Source organism: Leucopleurus acutus, assembly GCF_964270905.1.
Source record: "Leucopleurus acutus genome assembly, chromosome: 13".
Taxonomy (NCBI): domain Eukaryota; kingdom Metazoa; phylum Chordata; class Mammalia; order Artiodactyla; family Delphinidae; genus Leucopleurus; species Leucopleurus acutus.
The window spans coordinates 63389203-63401103 of record NC_139155.1 but is presented as its reverse complement, the minus strand read 5'-3'; positions in this window follow the sequence as shown (position 1 = coordinate 63401103).

Sequence of the window (11901 nt, the reverse complement as noted above, 5' to 3'; positions counted from 1 at the left end):
GGCCCCAGCCCAGCGCTGCCCCTGTGGGCCCCCGGGGAGCGGGTGGGGGCAGTGGGAGCTTGGCAGCTGCAAAGACGAGCCAGAGCCAGTGCTTTTCCTTACCAGTTGCTCCCTGGCTGACCAGCATGTTTGCTTTTTGTGGGCAAAGAGCAGCAGAAGTATGTGTGCTCAGACCCAGGCTCTTGGCATGGCAGCGGGTGGGGCGCAGGCCACGCGGGGGCTCCATGTGCAGCACAAAGCCTGACCCAGGCCAGCCCGCCAAGGCCATACCAACATGGGGCCTGGGCATGGCTGGCAGTACCCCTGAAGGGTCAGCTCTGCTGCTCATGGGCCCCTGGGGAACCGGCCGCAAGGACAGAGCCCTGGAAAGGAAGGGTCAGCGCTGGGCTTGGCCATACCAGTGCCAGCTGGGCCAGGGGTGCGGGTGCACTTCAAGGTGAAAGGACAGCACAGAGACTCCCTCAGCACCCGCAACAGCTGGGGAAATCAAGGCCCATTGAGGAAAGAGACCAGCATGGGTCCAGGGCTGGGCTCCACTTCCCCAGCACCTGTCACACAAATGAAACAGCAACGAACTGAATTCCTGCTGGGAGAGGTGGTGGTCAGCACGGGGGTGGTGGGCTGGCTGCAGACCCACGTGATAACATGGAAGGCAAAATATGCATGAATTTTTGAGATGGACCATGAGACTTCAAAGATGCTTTACCCAGCTGATCCTGGGTAGAGGTCGGCTCCAGACTTGCTTCCTCTGCTGTCCCGGGAGGCCTGGGGGCCGCCAGGGAAGTACCATGTGCGGGACCTCAATGACCCTCACTCTCCTCTCTGGCCAATGCCTTCCCAGCCTCTGTTCCCCTGCGAGGGCCCCACACTGCCTGCTGGGCAGGCCCCTCCCGCCCCTGCCCAGACCAAGCCACCAGCTTCCTGAGTCCTCGGTGGAGGCCGCTCCTCACCACGCTTGCCCGTCACCCATGGGGTGGATTTAGGAAGAGGACAGGGACACATGTGCCATGCAGACACAGGCAGCCTGTCCTGGGGCACGTGTCCAGGCCTAGGCACCCCAGGAGTGGCCCCAGGTGGGTGGATGTTGGGTGGATGGAGGGATGGAAGGGCAGGAGACCGGGTGGAAAGGGACACAGATGAACAGTGAGGGGACGTATGGAGGCTGCCAGGAGGGGGCTGCATGGGAGGGTGGGTGGGTACGGAGGCAGCAGGGTGGGGGGAGAATGGGAGGCGGGCAGGAGGAATGAGTGGACGGGTAGTTGGGTGGATGAATGGGTGAGCAAGGGTGAGGCTGAGAAACACTCCTGGGAAGGGGCTCCCAAACCCGCTGGGGCACCACTGTGACCAGCGCCTGCTCCCCCATGAGGGTGCAGGCACACGGAGGAACTGAGGAGATGCCCACCCTCCCCCGAAACCATGCCCACACTCAGCGTCTTCCTGCTAAATCAGCCGCTCCTCCTCAGAAGGAGTCCAGCCAAACCCTGCTCCAGAAATTATGGGGACAGAGTCCAATCTGGGTTGAGGAATTAGAGGAATTTCCTACGGGTCAGGCTGGCAGGAGGCCTGGGCTCCAGTGCTGACCCCTCGCCGGCCATTTGTTGGTACACCGCCCACTGCCCCAACCTTCACAAGGGGAGGGAGGGGACTGGCTACGGGTGGAGCCTCCTTTCACACCCCTGGCCCCACCCACTTGATGGGGAGGAAAGTAGGCAGCAGGGGTGCTGAAGGCCACCCACCTGGGAATGCACGGTGTCCCCCCCATGCTCCCAGCACTGTTCAGGCCTTGCAAGTGCCCATCTTTACCCTACCGCCCCTGCTGTGGTTGGATGGTGCCCACAGCCACGGGGACAGCTTCTGGCCAAGCCCACGAGGACGGGCACTGTGCCACGGCCAGGACCACAGGGTCACCCGTAGTTGGTGTAATGCGGGGGTCGCAGGGTGAGGGGGGGCTTGGATGGGAAGAGTCCGTTCTTGACCTTAAAGCAGTGGAAGGAACTGCCAAGGAAAAAGGACCAGCTTGCCTTTGTGAGAATGAAACATTTCTAAACATCCAGAAAGAGCGCCACGTGCTGTGGTTGTGGCTTGCTTCTCAAGTGTAGCGAGCGTTTCAGACAGACAACAAGTGGGACTGTACATGCAGACACGGCTCCACTGCTGCGGAAGATGCGTGGGCACGTGGGGACACGTCACACTACTCTCCACTGTTGTGTTTGCAATTTTCCATGATATGGGAAGTAGGAGAAAACGACAAAGAAAACGAAAATACTGTCAACGTACTGGGATCGTCTTCACAACATCCAGTAGAAAAGTGATATCCTTCACCTATACGGTGATTATATAAGTCAGTAGGAAAAACCGAACCCCAACTTGAGGTGGGAAAAGGTCATCAAAAAGGCATGTGGCCCAGAGATGAGGTGCGAAGGATGAGTGTGGAAATGGTCACGCGCGCGCGCGCGCACACACACACATATACACACGCACTGGAAAGAGGGCGTGTTGGCTGCAGCGGTGCTCTGGGTAGAGGGCTCCTGGCCCACAGGTTGCAGCAGGTCCGAAGTTCTGCACGTACCCATGTTCTAAGAGCTACTGCCTTCGCGAGAGGCAAGTAAGAAATGGGAAAGCAGGTGCCCCTCCCCCACCCCAGCAGGCCAGGCAAGTGAGCGCGAGGCCAGGGAACTCTCCCCAGGGGCTTGGGCGTTGCCGCCCGCCACCTGAGGGAAGCAGCTAGGTTTTCAGGGAGCTGGGAGAACTGTAACAGAATTCAGCCTGGAAACTGGGTTTCCCTAGCAGAGGAGGTGACCCTATCGCCACCTGGACCCGACACCATGGAGGTGGGAGGTGGACAGAGATGGCCCCTCAGTGACCTCCTCCTGCCCCCAAACCGTCCCTGTGGACACCCAGCAGCACCCACTGACCACACAGAGTACAACTACTCTGTGCAGGGGGAACGGTCTGGGCGGTTCTTCCCAAGGGGCTCTTGCCCTGCACTGATGGGGCGCCCTGGGCTAAGGGAGAGCCAGGTCCCTGGCAGCACTGGTCAGCCCCAGGGCAGGAGCCGCTGGACTGGTGGTCCAGGAGGACCAGGGGCTATGGGGAGGCTGATGCAGGAGGCTCGGAGCCAGGTCAAGGCAGGGACACTTCTGGGAGCCCACGGAGCCCGAGGTCTTGGGAGCCAAGGGCCTGGGGCCGGGCCCAGGGCCAGGGCTGGGAAACGGCCAGGTAACTACAGGCTGGACATGGCAGAGGAGGCCTCGCCCTGGCAGGAGGGTGGGCCAGGTGTAGGTGAGCATCCAGCTGCTGCCCCTCCTCAGTGGGGGGGTTGAGCCACAGGGAGCCCCCACCAGAGGCCCCCAAAGGGTCTCAGTCTGAGATTCCTGCCAGGGCAGGTCACAGACACTTGCTCCAAGTCTCCGGGTTCCCTGCCTCTCTGGGTGGACCTGTGGGATGGCAATGGACAGCAGTCCCCCAGCCCTAGGCTGCCCCTCCTGCACCTGATCCAGATTCCAGCTGCAGCTGCAGCCAGAGGGCAATGCCTGACAGGCTCCAAGTGTGGGGTCTGGGCAGCGAGGACCCACCTCCTCCACAGTCTCTACAGCAGCAGCCAGGCCAGGGGCACCCCAAGGGCAGGGCAGGGAGGGCTGGGGCTGGTGGTCCCTCTGCCTACACCAGCAGCCTACCCACTCCAGCCTGGCCACAATAGGGGAGCCCGGGCATAAGGCTGGGGAACCCCAAGGTGCCCCACTGTGTGGGGTGGGCTGGCCTGTTGCCTCCATACCTCCCCCTAGGGTCCCTTTGGGAGGTGGCTTCCCCAACCCCCCATTCCATCTCAGGGAGAGCAGAGCAGCGAGGGGGCAGTTCTGAGGGCCCAGGCTCAGAGCCCCACCCCACCGTGCTCTGGGGTGGGCACAGGAGCCAAGGCGTTCCTGAGGCGGAGCCTGAGGCTCACAGCCAGGCTGGGACCAAACCCGACGGATCCAACTGGCACCGGGGCCTGGGAGCCCAGCTCCTACCCAGGGGCCAAGGGGTCCATGAGACCCCGAGGACCACCCCCCCACCGAAGGCACAGGTGGGGCAGCTGTCCGGTCAGGCTGAGGGCCGGTGGCCTGTGTGCACCAGTGCCGTCTGCCTGGAACACCCTTTCTCCCTCAAGACGCTGGACCCCTTCTTCCCAGGCCCCCTCTGTCACCATGGTAACACCCAAGCTTCTCTGAGGGACAGAGCCTCTTTGTGGTGGCACAAAGCCCCTTTGAGGGGCAGTGGGGGTTCAGCCCCTGGGAGCCTGTGGCCAGTAAGTCTCTGGGGGGCAAGACGTGGCTCGTCAGCCCAGCCCCCACCAAGGTTGCAGAGCCAAGAAAGATGAAGCAGGAGAGCCTGGTGGTTAGGGGCTGAGACACCCACCCCAGCACCACCTGCCCAGCTGCCCACGGAAGGGTCTCTGGGATGAGCCCCAGGGCCCCAGGAGAGGCTCTCTGTGGGGGTCTGAGGACTTCCCACAGCCTTTCCGCCATTTGACAAGAAACATGCTCTCCCTAGATAAGTGGAAGAGGCACTGGCTGTGGGGAAACTCCCTGCCAGATGGGAAACCAGACTCAGGACTGGGTGGGAAGCAGGCACAGGGAGCCCTCAGGAGGCAAGTGGGTCAGATGGCGCGGCCTGGCATCAGGCCTGCTGAGGGGCTGCCCATGTATCTGGGCCTGCCTTGCCCTGCTGCAGGGCCCCCCATCTTCGCCTGCCTGCCCTGGGGGAAAACAGCCAGCCAGCTGGGTGGCCTGGGGTAGCCTTGCTGCAGCCAGGACCTCAGGACAGGTTTGGGCAAGAAGGAACCTCGCTGTGGCTGGGCTCACTCCAGGGGTTGGGAGATGGGACCCTGAGGGCAATGTGGGTCCAGGGCACAGTGACAGGGACCGAACGCAGAGCTCCCTGCCCCCACCGCAGAGTGTTGCCCTATCTGTGCCCCGGCCCCGCAGTCAGGGAGGCTCACCGCAGCCATGGAGCCCCTTCCCATCCCAGTCTGCGGGCCCATGCCACTCTGGCCACTGCTGACCAGGCACGTTGCAGTGCCCTCACATGCTGGGCGCCCTGCCGGGCAGCCCTCCCCAAGTGACCTCAATGTGACCCACTGCGGCTTTGCTAACTAAGCCCCCAGGCTGGGGGTCACAGCCCCCGGGTGGCAGCACGAGGCACAGCAGGCCCCAGGAGAGATCTGCCTCTTTGTGGGCAGATCCACGCAGGGCCCGGGGGTGGGGGGCTGCCAAGGGGCCAACCCTGACATGGCAGTGCCCCTCGTGGTCAGCAGATGAGATACCCCTGCACCCCACGGAGGCCCCGTCTCACGCCCCCACACCCCGCCCGCCTGCCTCCCCGTCAGCATTCCTGCAAGCTGCTGACACTTCTGGGCACTGGGACGGGCCTGCACAGACTATCGTCAGCAATACCAGGTCCACCTCCCCACAGAGCCCAGCCTGGGCCTTCGCCATCCAGGAAGATGGGGCCTGGGGCTCAGCTTCCAGAAGGAGGTTCCCTGGGAAGTGTGAGAGTGAGAAACTGGTCCCTTGTTCCCTCATCGGGAACAACACTGGGGTCCAGCAGGGAGACTCCAGGCCCTGCAGGCACAGTACCCACAGCCCAGGGGGTGACAGGTGTCAGGAAGACCCTCCAGCTGCCAAGGGTAGAGGCAGGGCAGCTGTGGCCACCTGGCCCTGGATGGATCAAAGGGGAGTGCAGGGAAGAGACCAGAGCATGCCCTGTGGAGGGAGGTTCCATCGTTGCTCCTGAGCCACAGCATCAAAGAGCCAGGTCCCCTCTGGTCTGCCCTTGCCCAGGGTCCTGTGTGGCCTCCAGCACTGGCTCCTCCCAGGGCCCCTGGGAACTCCCATTCTCTCCCAGAAGCTGAGCTGGATGCCAGTCTCTCTGCTCCAGAACCCCTCACCTGCCTGGGAGCCAACTCAGTGCTCCTGAAGCCCGGGAGTGCCCATGGCACACAGGTCCAGACACCACCAGCCTCCATCAGACAGCAAAGTCCTGCCTTTTATATGCAAATGATGACCCAGTGGAACTGGGCAGGGGGCTTCACCCCACCCCTACCCAGTGCAGACTCTGGGCCCCACAGTGTCCCTGCCTGGCTCCCCACCCCCCCACACCACATACCATGACAGCCTGCTGGGAATCGGACTTGTCTGTGTGCCCTGCCCCCGCCAGGATGCAGAACACTGCAGCTGGTATGCTGACAATTTGGGGACCTCCTTAAATCCACCCGCAGGCTCACGCATGCAGCCACCCACAAAGTCATGCACACACACCCCAGAGGCACCCAGGCTGCCCTGTGGGGCCTCACCTGCCCCAGAAAATGGATGGTAGGTGACCTGACACTCCTGACAGGTCCTTGTGCTGGGGGAGGTAGGACTCAGGCTCCTGGGGGTCAGCGTTCTGGGCAGACTGCATTCCTGTCCTGAACACCTGGCAAGGCTGCCCCCGCCAAGACCTGTGAGGCCAGGCCTGCCCTGGCTCCACAGCCTGAAGGTGCCCAGCCTCAGTCCACACCAAAGTGTCTCTGTGACAGGAGTGGGGACCACGGCCGGGCCAGGACCCAGGACAGAAACGCCGAGGCTGCACAGACCTGCCCCAGCCCCCAGGGCCCAGGGCAGACCCTGCTGCCCCCCGGGGACCCAGGAGAGCTGCCGTTTACCAGCACAAACATCAGGGAACAGCTGATGTGCCCTCAAAAGGTTAAAGATGGCCTTGAACTGATGAGCTGGGAACAAACTATAAGGAGAAGGACCGATCATGGGTGATGAGGATCCTGTGGGGATTTGAAGAAAAACATGGCGGAAGCTAAACAGCAGCCGGGACGCTGTCCCCAGGCTGCAGGATGCAAACCCAAGGCAGACCTGCCAAACGGGCAGAAAAGGACACAAAGGTGTCAAGAGGGAAGACAGGAGTGGTGGAAAATGGATCCTGGGAACAAATTCCCCTGGCACAGGAGGTCCCCGAGGGACCCCACAAATGGCCAGGAGCCACCCCCAACAGAGGCCTCCAGCAGGGCTGTCGGGGTCGGGTTGGGGTCTGAGCTTTCTGCCCAGAAAGAAGCTGAGCAGACTGCAGTCATGTCAACCCTAGCCTTTACGACTCGCTCTCCCTGGGCTCTGTGCCCCAGCCTCCAGGCTGCTGTCCCTCCACAGGGCAGGAAGGAGGCCGCCTGGCCTGGCCCGCACCGGACACACCCAAGGCGGCACTGAGGAGGGTCCACGCTGCCACCAAGCTGCCCACATCCCAGAGGGGCTGAACGTTATCCAGGCACAGATGTCAGCTGCAGGACCCTGCTGCCCAGCTATCGTCTCTTGTTTGCAGAAGCTCTTCTACAGCGAGGACCAGCTGACAGCTTTGTTAACAGGGTGCTTCCCTTTCTTCCTTAACTTGGGATCTTGAAAGAGTAAACCCAGCTCTGTACTTCCTTAAGGAAACATCGTGCAAAGTTCCCGGGCTGTCAGAGACGATTTGCCACCCCAGGCCTCAGTGTCCCCATCTGCACACTCGGTGTCCCGCAGGCACTGCGGCCCAGGGCTCATGGGTGCAGGTGTCACAGGGCGCCAGCCTCTCCCTTCCCTGCAGGGCACAGAGCAAAGGCCCTGGAGGACTGGCTGGCAGCCCGCTCGAAGCCTCGTTATCTTGCAAAATGCAGAGAGCAGCAAGTACATTCAAACGAATGAATGGCCTAATTAGGATTTCATGGAGAGTGAAAATATTTTGAAAAGAAAAAGTTTAACTAAAGGCATATTTGAAATACCAAACTCATCAATTGCAAACGACAACCTGGCAAGATGTGCCAGTGGGGCGGAGTGTCTCCTTCTCTCCACCTGACAATGGGCAGCCTTCCCTGTGGGCGAAAGAAACTGGGCCTCAGCCTACCCAAATCAGAGCTGCAGGGGGGTGTCCCCACAGAACAAGACCTAACTCAGGGCGGAACTGACGACTCTGGGTGCCCCGGTGGAAGGTCACGCAGGGACGGAGACGGACGCCCAGGGCCTGGGGAAGAAAGGCCCCTCAGCGGCCTGACAGTCCAGTCCAGGCAGCAGAACAAAGCACAGCAAGCCAGGGAACAGCCAGAAGCCGACTGTGGCTGGCGTGGCAGGGAGAGGCCCCAGGGGTGAGCTGAGGGGCAGGGGCTGCTCCAAGAGCCACTAGGCCAGTGGCCACCTCAGGCTTGCACAGACCAGCCAGCACGGCTGGCGTGGCACTGTCCCTCCTGGCGGCCTGGGCCCCGCAGCGCAGTCACACCACCAGCCGGGAGGCACCCTGAGCAAGGAATGGCACAGCCAGAAGCTGGCATGGCTCTGGCACAGCAACACAGCGGCCAGCGCGAAGTGCCACCTGTGCGAGCCCCACAGGGCAAGCGGAGCCAGGTCTGAACCCAAGTTCCGCCTCGTAGAATGTTACTCCTGAGAAGCATGTGCTCCAGAGTGGGAAGGGGCTGGGGGCGTCCCTGGGGCCATGGTCTTCACTCCTGCCTCTCATGTTGAGCCCCCCCACCCGGGGAATGACCCACGAGTCCAATCACAGAGACCCCTGGATGCCTGGCTGAGAGCCGCCCGCAGGCGAGGGCCAGCACCTCGCTCTCTGGCAACGCAGGCAAGATGCTTGCGAGGCAGGTGGACCGGCCAACCCAACCCGAACTGAGACACAAACAGGCATGCGTGTGCCTGGCCCAGTGGTGCTGCCACTGGAGGCCCTGGGGGTGCCAAGCCCGTGACCCTAGAGGAAGAGGCCCGTTCACCCCCCACAGCATGACAAAGCCACTCGGGCATGGGACAGCCCATGCCCTCCCAGCCACAGGGAGTCACACATTCACAGGCCGGATGCTGCAAAGGGGCCCAGATCACTGTGGGGGCTTCTGAGGGGCCTTCCCACAGCAGGGACCTGTTCTCGGTAACCAAGGAGGCTCAGGGGGGCTGGAGACCTGGGGAAACCAGAGCGGGATGCACACGCGCACAGGCCAGCACACCAGGGGTCCCGGGGAGGAGGCCCCGACTGTGTGGACCAACTTGCATCTGCAGGGCAAGCGCGAGGCCGCCCGTGACTTTTCAGAACAGAGACTGGTCAAGGGGAGGCCCCGACCTGATCTTCTAACAGGGCCACAGGCACCTCGAACCTGAGGATGCGGTATGTCACATTTATAGTTCCTGGTGATAGAAAACATCAGTCAAGAAACTGTTCAGATACAACCATATCAACACAGTTCAGCCCTTGCCTCACATTTATGTCACAGTAAATTCTAGACGGATGAAATCTCAAGTGTAGACGCTGACCTGGAAACACCGACAGGAGAAGACAGATGTGTGTTTATCTGGCCACGTGCTAGACAACGCATGGAACAACAGAAGGATTGAAGGAGGAAGAATTCCACAGATTCCACCAAAACGTGAAAACTTTGAACAGTTTTTGAACACGAAAGCCATCATAAGCAAAAATTAAAAGGCTGAAGAAAGACGGATGAAGGCAGGACCCACTCTGTGCGCAACTGCGACCCCAAGAGGCCCCACAGGGGCCGCGGCCACAGAGGCCCAGCCTCCCTCAGCCCGGGTGAGGCTGGTGGAACCAGTGCCCGCGAGGCTGTGCCTAAGTGCCTGCGGCAGACACGAAGAGTCCGTTACCAGACTCGAGAAGCGCAGGAGATGGGGTAACAGGAAGAGACAGAGAGAGAGGGACAGAGAGAAACAGGGAGAAAACGAGGAGCACGAGGGAGGAGGGAGAAACAGGGACAGGAAAAGAGCAGCAAGAGCAGGCACAGCAGGCGAGGCGGTGGGCAGCCTCCCACAGACCTCATTACCTGCCATTTGGTGTCTGGTTGGCCTGCCAATCTGAGGCACGGTGGTCCATCAGAAGCTTAGGGGGTGGGGGCAAGCACCTACCACCCTAAGCCCCAGATGCCATGCCACCTGTGCCACCAGCAACACCACGTCCCAAGGCCTGGTGCTCTGGCCCAGCAAGCCCTGGACACAGGCTGAGCCTCTTCATCCCAATCCACAAGCCCCCATGTGGCCCAGCAGTCTGGCCACTGAGATGCTTGGCCAGATCTTGGTCCTCCCACCTGCCTGGCTGGCAGGTTGCCACACCCAAGGTCCTGTGGAACACAAGAGGAAGGAGCAGGTCCCCTGCCCTCTCCTGTCTTACAGCCCTCAGCACAGGACACTCAGGCGTCTGGAGGCTCCTGAGTCTGTAGCCACTGCCTTCTCACCACCACCCAAGTAAGGTGCTGGCTGGGCCAGGCCATCCGCGCTGGACACCCAGGGACACTGAGAATCCACAGGCTGGGTGGGCTGAGCCTCCTACGGAGACGGGGCTGGGCGGGGCAGGGGCAGAGGGCCGGGCTGGGGCCTGGGCTCCCGCACTGGGGCAGCACAAGTGGCCACCACACTCTGCAAATCAGGCAACACAGCAAACTGACAGAGTGGTACCAGCAGGGCTCACTTCCCACCACACAGGGTCCTGGGGACCACAGGGACCACTCAGCCTCCGTCCCTCCTATACTTCCTGGGCACCATGCCTCGTGCCCCTGGAGCTGTGATGAGCAGAGAAGCCCACGCAGCAGGGCCAGCACCCGTGCCCTCGCCATGATCACAGCAGTCACGGCCCCTCCCCACTCCAACGGTGGCCCAGGGTGGCTGTGTGTGCCAGAGGCCATCTGGCCCTTTCAGACAAAGCCTCCTCCCGGCCTCAGTGCCCTCCTCTAGGAGCCGCAGCATGTGGGCCCATTGCCTGTCCTGGCTGGCAGCTCCAACCTCCCTGGTGCAGCAGGGACTACCCTGAGCCGGGAGCGAATCTGACAGCCTGTGCGACACCAGACACTGCCGTGCCAGGCATCCAAGTCAAGGAGGGTGTGGACCAGTCCAGCTAATGTCCTGGTGGGCTGTCCCCAGTGCACGCTTGTCCATCAAGCCAGACGTCCCTCAAGCCGGTATCTGTGGTCCATACCCAGGCCATCGGTGAATTCAAGTAGGGGTGGCAGGAGGCCCCATGTCCAGCCTTGTCCAGCCCAGGGCCCTGTGCCCACCCGGGTTGAGGCTGGCCGGAAGCACACACCACTCAGGCCACAGTCCATCCCTCCATGGACCACACCCACCGGCCCACCACCCGTGTGAGGAGGGGACGTCCCTGGAGGAGGTCAGCATGTTCAGACACCCATCCGGCTGGCTCCACATCCTGCAGGGAACCAGAGGGCACCTGGTGAAGCCAACCAGCGGGGTTAAGTCCCTTCTGCATGGGGCCAGAGCCCCAGCTGGACACTGTCATCCCTGACCCAAGGGCGTCTGGTGGTGCTCCAACACAGACTCGCTCCCACATGACCGTGCGTGTTCTCACCCCCACCCCACTGGGACTGTCACGTCTACAGTTGGCATTGGCTGCCATGGTCCCTCCTGGGCGTTTCTTATGCTGTTAACTATCCTTCAAAACCCTGACCATTTTGAGCCGATGATAATGTCTCCCTTCTCCAGAGGTTGGGTGTGCTCTGCTGTGATAAACTCCCACACCAGGATCCCACTGGCCTGTTCAGCGGGTCATGGCCCCCAGGGGTCTGCCCCCCTCACTTGCCCTGGGGCACAGGCTGCCTGCCTCTCCTGAAGCTCCCCGAGGCCAGCCGCCATCCATGTCCCTCCTAGGCCAGCAGCCAGCCTCCCAGTCCTGGACCAAGGACCATGCAGCTTCCTGTCTCGGCCAGTGGTCTGGGGACACGTTCCCTCTCCTTGTGTCTAGGTCTGGGGATGTTGCCAAAGTGTTTGTGTTGTAAAAATGAAAAACAGGGCACCACAGACAGGCTGGAGGCCACCTCCGGCAGATCACAGTGGCAGAAGCTCTCTCCCCTTGGCTCTGCAGTGTTTACCAGGTTTTTCCAAGCTTCTGTCCAAC